Source organism: Equus asinus, chromosome 29 (assembly GCF_041296235.1).
Source record: "Equus asinus isolate D_3611 breed Donkey chromosome 29, EquAss-T2T_v2, whole genome shotgun sequence".
Classification (NCBI taxonomy): domain Eukaryota; kingdom Metazoa; phylum Chordata; class Mammalia; order Perissodactyla; family Equidae; genus Equus; species Equus asinus.
Genome location: NC_091818.1, coordinates 41,480,074 through 41,495,077, shown reverse-complemented (window position 1 = coordinate 41,495,077; position 15,004 = coordinate 41,480,074).

The window sequence follows — 15,004 nt, the reverse complement described above, 5'->3', positions numbered from 1 at the left end:
ATTAAAGCTAAATAAGAGTGCTCATTCTCTCTACATTTCTCCTTTAAACAGATTTGCTGCTGGGTGAGGCCTCCTGGCTCTTTCAGCTTTTAGTCTTTCCTTACACTAAACATACAGGGAGAGAACCAAGACATGGGTAACCCAAATGGGAGGAGAAAATCCACCATTGCCTGTCAAATGTGGACTGCCCCAAGTGGTTTTCCTTAAAGTTAAAAATAGTGCCCAAAGTGGCTTTCCTTGAAATTAAAAATTGTGCTTTTCCACTTTCAAGACCATGGGGCAAGACCAATAGCAGCCACCTAGGAATAAGTAAGAACATGGAAGGTAAGTATGTCTCTCCTCATGGCACTGCAGGATGGCCAAATGGACAGCTTTCAACACTGCCAACCTGGCAGAGCCCTATGTCTCATCATGGTCAAGGAATTGCTATATGTGGGTGAAAGGCTGCCACTGTCCTGTGAGCTCTACTCTGTGTAAGGGTGTTACTGAACAGAAAAACACCAGAGAGGAGGGCCAAGAACTTGAACACCATGGTCGTGGCAAGGAAATACATCTATTATCGAAAAGCTGTCCGACAGGAGATGGCAGGTAAAACTCAAAACCACCACCATGAGGCAAAAAAGGTAGAGTTTTAATCTGGGGTTTTAGGTAAGTGAGGAGGAGCATGTTCTATGGTTTTATGTAGGATGTGGGGATCATGTGGTATTGCTGGTAGGTGCCTTACAACCAGGTGTGTTTTGAACTTCAAGGTTGAATTTCTTTTCCTTGACTATCTGTGCTTTTCTGGTTAGATTAAATCTTCAGCCTGCATTTGGCCTTATGAGGCTAAATCTTGCTGTGTGGACATTGATTTCCTCAGAAAAACAATTCACTGATATACTAAGGAGGGACAGAATCTCCTTGCTAATTGTAAACAACAGTTGCTCATGTTGTGTATGCACAGCTGCAGTTTTAAAAGCTTATCTCAAAGTTTTTGCCCTAGAGAAGATTTTAACTCATTCTCAGTTTCAACTCCCCCCATGTATGATCATTCTTTAATCTTGGGAAATGGGGGTAAAGACTGCTCTAGCTACCACAGGCCACAAAAAGACAAAGATCAGGGTCAGAGAAGTGAAACTGTTTTACCTTTATTTTAAAATGCTTTCGGGTGCCAAGTGGGGAGAGTGAGATATGCCTTGCCTGACTAGTACTTTAGTACTCTGAACAATGGCTTGGGAAGAACACTTGTGTCCACATTTTATAATTACATAGATGACCACAAAATTAGCAAAATAGCCCAAATTTTAGGATCCCCTTCATAATGGAACTCAATCCTTGGGGAACCCAGGAGAAGAGGCCTGTGAATGAATCAAAGTTAGTGCCTAAAAACTCGGTGAAATCTGATGCAGCCAAGGAGCCTCCCATCTAGTAGTCCAACCAGTAAGGAAAAATCTAGGAGTCATTCATGCCTTATTTTTAGGAGACCATCTTCTGAATGCAACTTGCAGTCTCTCAGGACTTTATTTGTCCATTTGGAGTTGCCTCTGGGTCTTTTGGATCATATTTAGAACATAGGAAGGGTCTCGCAAAGTTAGGCCTATATTGTGAAAGCAAGCAACCAGGTGTTTAATAAGAAGCATTTAGAGCAATAGGCGTGAGGACTGTGCAAACATGGGATATCGTGGTTCTCTCTCTTAAGTTGACACTATACTGCCCCACTTCAGTTTGCAGGGCTTCAGGAAAAACGGTGGCCCCAGCTCTCAATGATTCCAAATGAAAAAGATGTAAAAAATTGAAAACATTAGTTTAGACCAGTTATTTGAGGAAACTAGAAGCATTCAGGATCCAACCCAGCTTATAGATAGAAAAAGAAATCTCAAAGACAATTAACAAAGCCAGAATCCAACATCCACAAATGTGTATTATAGTTTCTATTGAAACATAATTTTTCTCTGTAAAATCATCCTTATTTTTGCCCAAAATAGCCAAATTAAGACTCATTGGTTTGCTAAATAAGTCTAGTTTCAATAAACTTGGCCGATTTATTTACATAAGTACAGCAAGAATAGCAATTGATCATATCGGCTCTTTTGAATCTGCTTTGCTGGATCTTTTTATAAGGAATCTCAGATGGAATTTTAAAGGCCTCTCCAGGCCTGGAAATTCAAGTCAAGGAATTGCCATCAGACTGTGCCTACAATAACACAGATATTGTTGATTTACTCTCTTTTTGATCTCCCCAAATTATCCTGAGATTCTTGCACCTGCCAGAGAAGTGACCTTATTTATTAACCTGGTAAGATTGTTGGGAACTGTATAAACAAGGTACTAGGCCAATATTTCCACATGGCTTCATGTATTCCATAAAGTCAAATCTGGTTCCTTAAAGCCATATGGTCATATCTGAATCTATGCATGTTTATTTCATATGGCATTCCAGTCAAAGCCCTGTTAATATAACCAGTGTTTCCAATTGTGTCCTTCAGTAAATAGAACAGATTATTATCAAACTTATGCAAATAACTATATTGTCATGAAAATAAGAATACTCAGTCATCAATAATTTTTAAATTCTGGATGGATCAAATAGGGAAAAAAGATAAATGCTTCAATTCTGTTTACAAATTACTATAAGTTACAGATAGCTTAAGAGGAAAGAGAAAAATATTTCCTTAAATCTGGAAATACAAAAAATTTTAAACATCAGCAATATTTTCTATGAAAAATCATAAAAATTATCATTCTCATGAATTTATTTAACCCCATGTAATAATTTTTTGATCTTTTGTTGGCAGTTTTAGGAAGCCATCAGTTTCTCAATTAGAGTTCTGTAATTTCTTACCCAGCTCAGTTTCATTTTCCGAAAGTTTATCAAAACCTGTATTTCAGAGCAAGTACCTGAGGACTTGCCATGATTCTCTCCGAAGATAAAACATACTTGAAAGTGTCTCAGAGTAAAATACTGTCTATAAATAACAAACCACTCAAAAATGGCAATTGACAAAGACATGCAGCTATTTCTGTGACATAACATACTTTGAGATAATAAATAGATTTATGAGTAGCAACTGGCATTCATTAGAATTTTTGGAATGTTACATAATTTTTTAAAAAGACATTTATAGTAAAATATTTACCCACAAAATATAACCTAAGAAACTTTATCATCATTTACTTTACAATGCTTCCCATGCAATTTAACATACCAAATAAGCCTAATTAACTTCTTATTTTTTTCCTTATAGAGTGAGAGAATAAATTCTTTGAGAAGTCCCAAGGCTGACTGAAAATTCTCAAAGTTCCTTTTTCAGTCAAAAGAAGGACTTTACTTTGGGGCAAGTTTGTCAAAAATACGAAACAGTTTTAAAATACTTAGTCAAATAGAAAACAATGCTTAGTTATGCATTCAATCAAAGTGACAACAGAAAAAGTCAAGAAAACCTTAACAGAGAGATTTCTGTCTTTTTGAACTTAGGAAATTATTTTAACTAAACAGATGTTTTGTCTTTTAGGTAGACTTAGTCAAAGGTGAAAACAAAATTATAACCTCTTTATCATGAACAGACCACAAGAGAGATAAAGCCAAATTCTAATTTTGCAACAACTTACATTTGATATTGAAGTTTATTTACTTAATTAAATCCATTTCAATCTTAGCCAACTTGATCATGCATAAAACTCCTCAGGGTTTTGGGGCCAGCCCAGTGGCACAGCAGTTAAGTTTGCATGTTCCACTTTGGCAGCCTGGGTTTGCCAGTTCGGATCCTGGGTGCGGACCGATGCACTGCTTCTCCAACCATGCTGTGACAGGCATCCCACAGAAAGTACAGGAAGATAGGCAGGGATGTTAGCTCAGGGCCAGTCTTCCTCAGCAAAAAGAGGAGGATTGGAGGTGGATGTTAGCTCAGGGCTAAAATTCCTCAAAAAGAAAATCCTCGTGGTTTTACTTCCACAAACATTCTGTCACTTACTTTCCACATTAGGAATTTGTCCTGTACTTTCTTTCCTGTTTACTTCACTATTACTTTAGGACAAATTTATCTTTCTTGAAAAAACAAAGTATCTCTATTTTCTATACCTTCTTTACTGAAAACATACATTTACTTTCCTTGTATACACACTGTAGAAATATATGCTTTTTAAAAGGAAATTTTTCAGCACACACAAAACTTGTTTATCAAAAACACAAGCATTTTTCAGTTTATCTGAAACAAAAAGCCAAAGATAGAGAAATATGTGCTTAGTAATCAATTTTTAAAATTTCATCTTATTTGGAAAATGATCCAGATCTTCAATGAAATTTCATCATTTAAGTTAGCAAACTTGAAAGTTTTAAGTTACCAAAAAGATTTTGAAAGCTATTTTCTAAGCTTATATAACATAAAACATAATTATTACACCCAAAAACTCTTACCCATTTTTTTCTGTGTAAACTTTCACCAACAATTATGTCCTAATATGATGAACAGTATACTTATTATAGCATTGATATGTATATTGAAGGGGTCTGGATTAATATTAAAATCATTTCTATTTTTCTCTGCTCCTTCACAGACCTGAATCATAGTCAGTTTTCCACACTTTGGGAAGGAATGGTGGTTTTTCTTTTAATTAGTTTCTGAAATGAAAGAAAGATAAGAGTTTCTATTCTTTTCATTTTCTGGGGAATTATAGTGTGGGTAGAGAGATTTGCTCCTAGTTAGAAATACTGATAAAAGAGTTTCCAACATCAAATATAGATCAGAGGATATTTTAAGTCTGCCTTATAAATAATGAATAGCAGTTAACTATTTGCAAGAGTTAGAATAGAATTGTGTTATATATAATTTCTAATAGAATAGAATGGGAATAATGTCTGATTACAACTTTAATGAAGATGAAGATTTAAGTTCAGTTTCCTGAACTACAACGTCTGAAAGAGAGCAGGTGTGGCTTTGGGGGAACTAAGGGGAAGCTGCTCCACCATTATTGTTGTCAGTGCCAAGGTGAGAGACACACAGGCTGCACCAATTAAGCAAAGCTCCTCCAAACATCCCATACACCCCCGTGCTATGGAACTCTGTTCTGAATTGTTAAGAATTGGACTTCATCCCAACCAGTGCTTCCTTCTACATTTATTCATAACCTAATACTGAGAATGTAATATTATGAGGGCAAAGGTTAGAACAGGGAATACTCAGACAATAGCCCATGGCATTGAGGATGTTAAATTCCTTAGAGAGAAGCACATGACTCTCATTTTAAGGATGACATCATGTTGACAATAGCATGTTATCCACTTCTCAGTACACTGCCTTCATTGTCTTTGCAATGTTTATAACATTTGTAAATCCTTCTCAGGATATGTAGACATCCTCCTTGTTCATGCCAACAATGCAAGCTTCTCAGTGTTCTGATGTTGTCAACTCCTGAGAGTTCTACTTGTACCTACACTACAGGAGATAAGCAATACCAAGTTTGCTTCTTAGAACTGCTTCATCTCTGATGCCTTAACTTTAACTTAGTGCATCCTGATCAATTCTCTTCCTCTGTGGTTTGAACTATACCTCAATCCGTAAAGTTATTGATTCATTAAGAATTTTAATCACTGAGTTTTTTTCTCCTTTTCATGACTTCATTTCCCAAAGAAGTTTAAATATCCAACCTAGCTTAGGTAACAAATTAAATTAAGTTAAATCAGACTCCATTCATTCTCTCTACATTCCTCCTTTAAACATACTGGTGTTGGATGAGGCATCCTGGCTCTTTTCCTCTTAGACTGTCCTAGTACCCATCATACAGGGTGAAAGCTGAGACAGGCTTACCCAAGATGGAGGAGAAAGTGCATCAATGCCTGCCAAATGTAGACTGCTCAAATCAGTTTCAATTGTAATAAGAAAACAATATATGCTTTTTCCATTTTACAAGCCATGTCACAACAGTGCCATCAACGGCCCATGAATAAGAAAAAACTCAGACTTCAGGTAGGCTCTCTTCAGGGCATCTTGGAAGGGCCAAATGAACAGCTTTAAATCCTGTCAACTGAGCAGAGCCCTTTGTCTACTCCAGGTCACGGACATGCTATAGGCGGGTGGAATTCTGCCACTGGCCCACGAGCTCCATTCTGTTTAATGATGTCACCTCCATCATCCAAAGGCACTCATCATTATGCCTGGGGGGCTGGCAGAGGGGATGTCTTCAACTTGCCCATGGTCACAGGTGAGGGCCTGAGCATGGGGGAAGTCATCCTTCTGGAGATTGGCCCTGTCCTTGGGAGCTATTACAATTTAACCAAGGAGGTTCCATGTCTAGGCACAGCTGCCCACATCAAGGGTCTCTTACCCATGGCAGAGAGGAATCTGAGTCCTCAGGCAACTGACTAGGGCCCAGGAAATCAGTATCCAAGAGCACAGTAGGCTCAAGTATCAGCTTTTCTAAGGTGTCTCCTGCAAAATGCCTTGTGGCAGCTGTTTGGTTTCAAAACCCATGGGCAGCCCTTAGGTCCATATTTGGTCCATAAATTCCAAGAGGCATAGTGGTGGTAGCCAGGAATAAGTAAGATTAATCAAGGAACATGACTGATTTGGCGGGCCCTTGAAACTAGTAAGAGGCAGTGGCTCAGCCACTATTTTGAGAACAACTTGTGAGAGAATTAAGATTTTGGGTAACATGTTCTAAAACAAGGCTCTACAAAAAGATACTCCTCATATGAAGACAAAATTTGGTACTATTTGACTGTTTCGAACCTGGTGGCAGAGGTTATATGACACTGCAGTGCTTCTGAGGTATCCACTGGAGGCTGGGAGAAAGTCAATTGAGTGCTTTCATACCTGAGGGCAAACCAGACATAGGTATGGGGTAAGTAGCCAGATCATGCCAGCAAGGTAGTCATGGAGAGTCCTCTGGATATCCTTGATGACTTCAGTAATATTTGGCACAACAAGCACATTTATGTTATAATAGTCAGTTGTGAGTCACCACTCAGTTTTGTATGCCTTTAAAACTGGCCATAGGGGCTATTAAGTGGAGAATATTGTTTGAATTGTAACAATGTCAGTGAAGAGATTTTTGATAATGGGACAAAGTTCTGCCATAACTAGTCTCGGAGGTCATTGGAGAGTATCAGCAATTTTTCCTGCTGGACACATTCCTCAAGCTCCCATTTTGTGTGTCCCAATGGCAATGCCAGTGATTTGATGTTATTACAGGTGAAAACGCAACATGTGAAAATTTCCATGGGTTGTGCTGGGAACAGAAAAGTGACCTGTGAGAAAAAAATCAGAGCCTGTGGAATGCCATTGTCTTCCGGTCAGAACAAGAGAGCCTGCAAAAGAAGAAGTGAGGGAGCATGCAGTGCCTTTGCATATATTTCTGTGGAGGCGAAAGTTCCTGAAAGAGACACATTATGAAGCTGAAGTGACTGAATCACTGAATTTTCTGGTTAAATATGAATTGACCTGATTCAGCTTTCCACTGTGGAACAGAAGTGAAGGAACTTGAAGGAGAGGCAGGAAGATGGAGCCAAGAGTGGTTGCCTGGCATAAATGGAATGGGCTTGAAGCTTGAAAATTATATAACAAATTATATAAAGATTGAAGCATAAATATTTGTAAGTATGGCTTAACACTGAAAGCAAACACCAAAAAACATTAGAGGAAAAATGATTTTTCCTGGTAAAATAGCAGAGATCAACCTCTTTTATATGGCACTCATCAGAATATACTGTTGCCATTGGCTTTGGTAGCTAAAGAGAAATCAAACAGGTTCTGAAAGCAATCACTAATTTAAATGAAAATTCATTGTGTTGTGTCTAATTTCCTGTTTATTGAATCTATTGAAGTTTACCTTTTTTATTCAAATAATTTATTTTTCTATAAGACTTCCAATTAGTTCTTTCTCCCATCTGTATTGTCTTACTTAGTTTCCTTGTCCTTTCACAAATATTTTTCCCTTCTTAATTCCTTTGAAAGTGCTAAGCCAATTATTTTCACGTCCTGTTCAATTGACTCTATTATATTTATTGTGGTTTTCTTTTTCTATTTGTTGGGTCTCTTGGTTCTTTTTCATGATGGTCGAATTCATTCCTTGCCTCATTATTTTTTATTTGAGAAACAGTCTTGTAACTGTGTGACTTGGGGCCTCGTGGTAACTCTTGTGGTTCCAGGTCTTAGGTTAGGATTCAGGATTATTGCACTCTTCCTTCTGAAGTCAGATAGCCTAACGTTGATTCCAATAGAACAATATTGGTATAACTCTTCGACATTTTCTTGGAGTATCTTAGCTGAATCTATGGAATTGATCCCATGAGTTTTCCACTCATGGAATTCCACCCAACAATTTTCCTGGGCTCTTACTGGCAAGGAATGTTTTGGGTAGTTTCAATTCCATACAAGGTAATGTAGAAATTATTACTGAGCTTGGAGTTTTGCCAATTGGCTCAGTTCTACAACTACAACTCAGTCTTGCAAATCTTGCAAGACTGCTTTAATCTCTCCTTGGCATATGTGACATTCACAGACCATGTCCTCTCCAGTTTCATGTCTGAACCGGCCTACAGTCCCAGAGAATATCTGCTGTTTACCTTTGTGCTACTGCGAGCCAGTATGCAATGAAACTGTTACTTTTCTGGAAAGATTATAAAAGAATTTTGGAGTCTCTAAGTTTGGTGCAGGCAGAAAATGTCTAGCCTAGGAGAGCTGCCACAAACCTGCAGAGATAAGCAGGTCAACTCACAGAGGTGGAAGGTCCCTTGAGGTTTGATTCCACTTTCCTTATGAAGGTAACATGCCTCTGAAAACCAGTTCCCCAAAATTGTCTCCACACCATCTCATGTGAGTAAGTCTGGCAACCTGCTAAGCTAGTTCATTAAGATGTAGGTCATTATCAGAAAAGGAACTCATCTCTTATCCCAGTTCACCTTCACAGACCTCAGAGCTATCAGAATTACCAACATTATGACTATGTGAATATCAGATCCTTTAACAGTGGTATCATAAGACAGTCACAAAATCTGACACTTAGGTACTCCAAAAAGTTAGTTAAATTAACCAGAATAAACTAAAAATTACACATAAAGTACAGAGTTTCCCCACTGTTGCCCAAACCCCAGTTATCCCTATCATTAACATGATGCCTTTACTGTAAGACATTTATGACAACAAATGAGCCAATACTGATATATTATAATTAAGTGATAGCCATGGATTATATAAGGGTGCACTCTGTATTGTTAAGCTCCATGAAAATTGAAAAACACATATTGACTTGTATCCACCATTACTGTCTGCATTCAGAATCATTTCATCACCCTAAAAGTCCTCTGTGCTCCATTTTTCCATTTTTCCCTTTCTTCCTCCAAACCCCTGGAACCTTGATCTATTTACTGTCTCCATAGTTTTCCTTTTCCAGAATGTCATACAGTTGGAATCATACACTCTTATATGGCTGGCTTTTCCCACTGTGTAATATACATTGAAATTTCCCCCATGTCTTTTCATGGCTGGCTAGTTCATTTCTTCTTACCGCTGAATAAGATTCTACTCTTTGGATGCAGTATAGTATCTGCATCAAATGAACCTCCCTACACAACTGGGCAATTATTAAATGCTCTTACAAACTCTGTGTGAAGTTTTTTGGTGGCCATAAATTTTGAACTTATTTGGGTATATGCCAAGGACTGCCATGGCTGGACTGTATGGTGAAAGGACAATTCGATTGGAAAGAAACAGTCAAACTATCTTCCAATGTGGCTGTAACATTTTGCATTCCCAAAGGTAATGAGAGTTTGTACTACTGCATATCTTTGTCAGCATTTGTGATTGTCACTGTTTTGGATTTTGGACATTCTAATACATATGTAGTGGCATCTCATTTTATTTTTGAGTTCATAATAGTTTACATCATTGTGAAATTTCAGTTCTACATTATTTCTTGTCATTCACCACATAGGTGCTACTCTTCACCCCCTGTGACGCCCCCTACCCTCCTTTCCCTGGTAACCACTGAACTATTTTCTTTGTCCATGTGCTTGTTTATATTCCACATATAAGTGAAATCATCTGATGTTTGTCTTTCTCAGTCTGGCTAATTTCACTAAGCATAATTCCCTCCAGGTCTTCCCATGTTGTTGCAAATGGGATGAATTTGCCTTTTTTTCTGACTGAGTAGTATTTCATTGTATGTGTGTATTTGTGTGTGTGTGTGTGTATGTGTGTGTGTGTGTGTATACATATATATATATATATATATGAATAGTGCTGTGATGAACACAGGGGTACATATGTACTTCAGATTTCTGATTTCAAGTTGTTTGGTTAGATACCCAGTAGTGGGATAGCTGAGTCATATGGTAGTTCTGTTTTTCATTTTTCGAGGGATCTCCATACTATTTTCCATAGTGGCTGCACCAGTTTGAATTCCCACCAGCAGTGTATGAGGGTTCCCTTCTCTCCGCTCCCTTCGTTCCCACATTTGTTATTTTTAGTCTTAGTGATTATAGGCATTTTAAGAGGCATGAGGTGGTATCTTAGTCTAGTTTTGATTTGCATTTCCCTGATGATTAGTGATGCTGAACATCTTTTCATATGTTTGTTGGCCATCTGTCTGTCTTCTTTGGAAAAATGTCTGTTCATATGCTCTGCTCTTTCTTTGATTGGCCTGTTTGTTTTTTTGTTGTTCAGTTCTGTGAGTTCCTTAAATATTATGGAGATTAACCTCTTATCAGATATGTGATTTGCAAAAACTTTCTCCCAGTTGGTGAATTGTCTTTTGGTTTTGATCCTAGTTTCTTTTGCCTTGCAGAAGCTCTTTAGTCTAAGGAACTACCACTAGTTTATTTTTTCTTTTGTTTCCCCTGTCTGAGAAGACATGATATTTGAAGAGACCTTTTAAGTTCAATATCAAAGAGTGTATTACCTATGTTATCTTTCAGGACTTTTATGGTTTTAGGACTTATCTTCAAGTCTTTGATCCATTTAGAGTTTATTTTTGAGTATGGCATGAGACAATGGTCTACTTTCATTCTTTTGCATGTGGCTGTCCAGTTTCCCCAGCATCATGTATTGAAGAGACTATCTTTTCTCCAATGTATGGTCTTGGAACCTCTGTCAAAGATTAGCTGTCCATAGATGTGTGGTTTTATTTCTTGGCCTTAAATTCTGTTCCACTGATCTGTGTGCCTGTTTTTTTACCAGTACCATGCTCTTTTGATCACTATGGCTTTCTCATACATTTTGAAGTCAGGGATCGTGATGCCTACAGCTTTCTCTTTTTTGTCAGGATTAGCCTAGAAATTCGGGTCTTTGGTTGCCCCATGTGAATTTTAGGATTCTTTGCTCTATTTCCGTGAAAAATGTCACTGGGAATCTGATTGGGATTGCATCAAAACTGTAGACTGCTTTGGGTAGTACGGATATTTTAACCGTTTATTTTTCCCATCCATGTGCATGGAATCTCTTTCTATCTCTTTCAGTCATTATCTCTTTCCATAGTGTCTTATAGTTTTCATTGTAAAAGTCCATTGTCTCCTTAGTTAAATTTATTCCTAGGTACTTTATTCTTTTTTTGCCATTCTAAATGGAATTGTATTCCTGAATTTGCCATATGTAAGTTCATTATTGGAGTACAGAAATGCAACTGATTTTTGTATGTTGATTTTGTACCCCACAATTTTTCTGTAGTTGTTAATTACTTCTAATAGTTTTCCAATGGATTCTTTAAGGTTTCCTATATAAGGACATGTTACCTGCAAACAATGAGAGTTTCACTTCTTCACTCCCTATTTGGATTTATTTATTCCTTTCTCTTGCCTAATTGTTCTGGCCAAAACCTCCAGTACTATGGTGAATAAGAGTGGTGATAGTGGGCATCCTTGTCTTGTTCCTGTTCTCAGAAGGATGGAGTTCAGTTTTTCCCCACTGAGTATGATGTTGGCTATGTGTTTTTCATATATGGCCTTTATCACGTTTAGGCAATTTCCTTCTCTCGTGATTTTGTTAAGAGTTTTTATTATAATTGACTATTGGATCTTGTCAAATGCTTTCTATTGAAATGATTGTGTGGTTTTTATTCCTCATTTTGTTAATGTGATGTATCACATTGATTGATTTGCAGATATTGAACCATCTCTGCATCCCTAGAATAAATCCCCACTTGGTCATGATGTATAATCTTCTTGATGTATTGCTGTATTCTGGCTTGAAAATTTTATTGAGGATATTTACATCTATGTTCATGAGTGATATGGTCCTGTAGTTTTCCTCTTTTGTGTTGTCCTTGTTAGGCTTTGGTATCAGAGTGATGTTAGGCTAGTAGAAGGTGTTATTAAGTGTTCCATCTTCCCTAATTTTGGGGAATAGCTTGAGAAGGATAAGTACTACATCCTCTCTGAATGTTTAGTAGAATTCCCCAGAGGAGACGTCTGGTCCTGGGCTTTTATTCTGTGGGATGTTTTTGATTACTGTTTCAATCTCTTTGCTTGTGATTGGGCTATTCAGATTCTCTATTTCTTCTTGACTTAGCTGTCGGAGGTTGTAAGAGTCTAAGAATTTATCCATTTCCTCTAGATGGTCCATTTTGTTGGCATATAGCTTTTCATAGCATTATGGTATAATGCATTGTATTTCTGTGGTATCAGTTATTTCCTCTCTTTCATTTCTAATTTTATTTACCTGAGCTTTCTGTCTTTCTTTCTTTGGAAGAGTGGCTAGGGGTCTGTCAATTTTATTGATCTTCTCAAAGAGCCAGGTCTTGGTTTCTTTGATCCTTTCTACTGCCTTTTTTTGTTTTAATACCACTAATTTCTGCTCTGATTTTTATTTCACTCCTTCTGCTGCCTTTGGTCTTTCTTTGTTCTTCTTTTTCTAATTCAACTAGTTGTAGTTTCAGATTACCTTTTGGGTGTTCTTCCTGTTTGTTAAGGTGAGCTTGTATTGCAATGAATTTCCCTCTTAATACGGCTCTTGCTGCATTCCTTTTTAGGTGGTCAGTAGGTTTTCATTTTCATTTTTCTCTACATTTTTTTTTAATTTCTCCTTTAATTTCTTCAGTGCTTCATTGGTTGTTCCATAGCATGTTGTTTAGTGTCCACATCCCTGTCCTTTTCTCAGCATTTATCTTGTAATTAATTTCTGGCTTTATAGCATTGTTTTCTGAAAAGTTTCATGCTATTATTTCAATATTCTTAAATTTACTGAGGCTTGCCATGTTTCCCGACATATAGTCTATCCTTGAGAATGTTCTATCCAAATTTAAGAGGAATGTGTATTCTGATGTTTTTGGATGGAGTGTTCTATGTATCTATTGAGTCCATCTGCCCCAGCTTTTCATTTAGTTCAAATGTTTCCTTGATTTTCTGTCTGGATGATCTATCTATTGATGCGAGTGGTGTGCTGAGGTCCCCTACAATTATTGTGTTATTATTAATGTCTTCTTTTAGGTTTCTAAATAGTTGCTTTATGTACCTTGGTGCTCCTGCATTGGGTGCATAAATATTTATGTGTTATTTCTTCTTGATGGAATGTCCCATTGATCATTAAATACTTCCTCTCTTTGTCTGTCTTTACCTATCTTATCTTGAAGTCTGCTTTGTCTGATATAAGTATTTACAACACAGGCTTTCTTTCCTTTGCAATTAACTTAGAGTATCATCTTCCATCCATTCACTCTGAGCCTGTGTTTGTCATGGAAGCTGAGATGTGTTTCCTGGAGGCAGCATATTTTTGAGTTTTGTTCTTTGATCTATCTCACCACTCTGTGTCTTTTTATTGGAGAATTCAATCCATTTTCATTTAGGGTGACTATTGACGTATGAGGGCTTAAGGCTGCCATTTTATCCCTCATTTTCAGGCTTTTCTGCCTTTCCTTTTTTTTCTCATCCTGTGTATTTTGGTCTACCAATTGAGTTATGTAAGTTTTTGTGTGGGGTTTCTTTGTAGTCTCTTTATTTATTATTGTGTCTCTGTTCTTTTTTCTTTAGTGGTTACCCTGAGGTTTGTATCCAAGATCTCGTGGATAAGATAGTCCCTTTTCTGGTGGCTTCTAATTTACATAGACAAATTGACTCAGTCCCTTTCCTTTTCAGCTCCTAAGTTGTTTCTCTCACATCTTATTCCATCTTGTGTTATGAGTTTGTGGTTAAAATGAGAAGATTATCTCCATTTCTGGTGTTTTCTTTTCCTTTGTTTTTAATGCTATACTTGAGTAATTGCTATCCTGCTCTAATTCTGTCTACTTATTTAACTTCTTACTGCATGGTTTGTAACCCCACTCTCCCTCTTTATTATCATGTATGAGGGCTTTCTGGAGGATTTGCTGTAGGGGGAGCCTTGTGGTTACAAAATCTCTTAGCTTATGTTTGTCTGGGAAAATTGTTATTTCTCCATCATCTCTGAACAATATTTTCACTGGATAGCATATTCTTGACTGAACGTTTTTGTCCTTCAATGACTTGAATATGGGTACTTGTAATTTTCTCTGTGGTATGGAGATCTAATATAGTGTTTGATATTGATAGAGGACCTTGGTCTGTTCTTTCACTTCCTGGTGTTATTTGGTTGCAGTTTCTGCCTATCACCGCTGGGTCAAAAGCTGCATATTCTGAGTACTCTGCCTTTATCCAAAATCCCAGGGGTTTGAGTCATTGTTGCTTGGGTGGGGGATGTGTGATTTCTCCTGCTGATATCAGGGTTTTCTCCCTCTGCTCTCCTGAGGTTTTAGCTTAATAAGGTTACCCCCTGTGAAAACTTTTGCCCTAGTAGAGAGCTTCCCTCTAGGCTGCCAGGGCCCTTGGGATTCCTTGATTTTCCCACAAACAAATGTCCCCTCTGCTGTTCCTTCCTTCTTGGAGGTTTCCCACTGTCCCTGATTGCAGTCTTTAAGGGGAAGGAGTGAAGATTTCTCTCACTGCATTCCAATTTTTCTGAGGAGGGATCCAACCACCCCACCCTCCATCATATGGCTGCGTGGGTATCTCCAACTTTATTTATGTTGTGTTTGAATGTCCTCTGTTGGATAATGGATGTTTACTTTGTTCTATATTGGAGGGGAA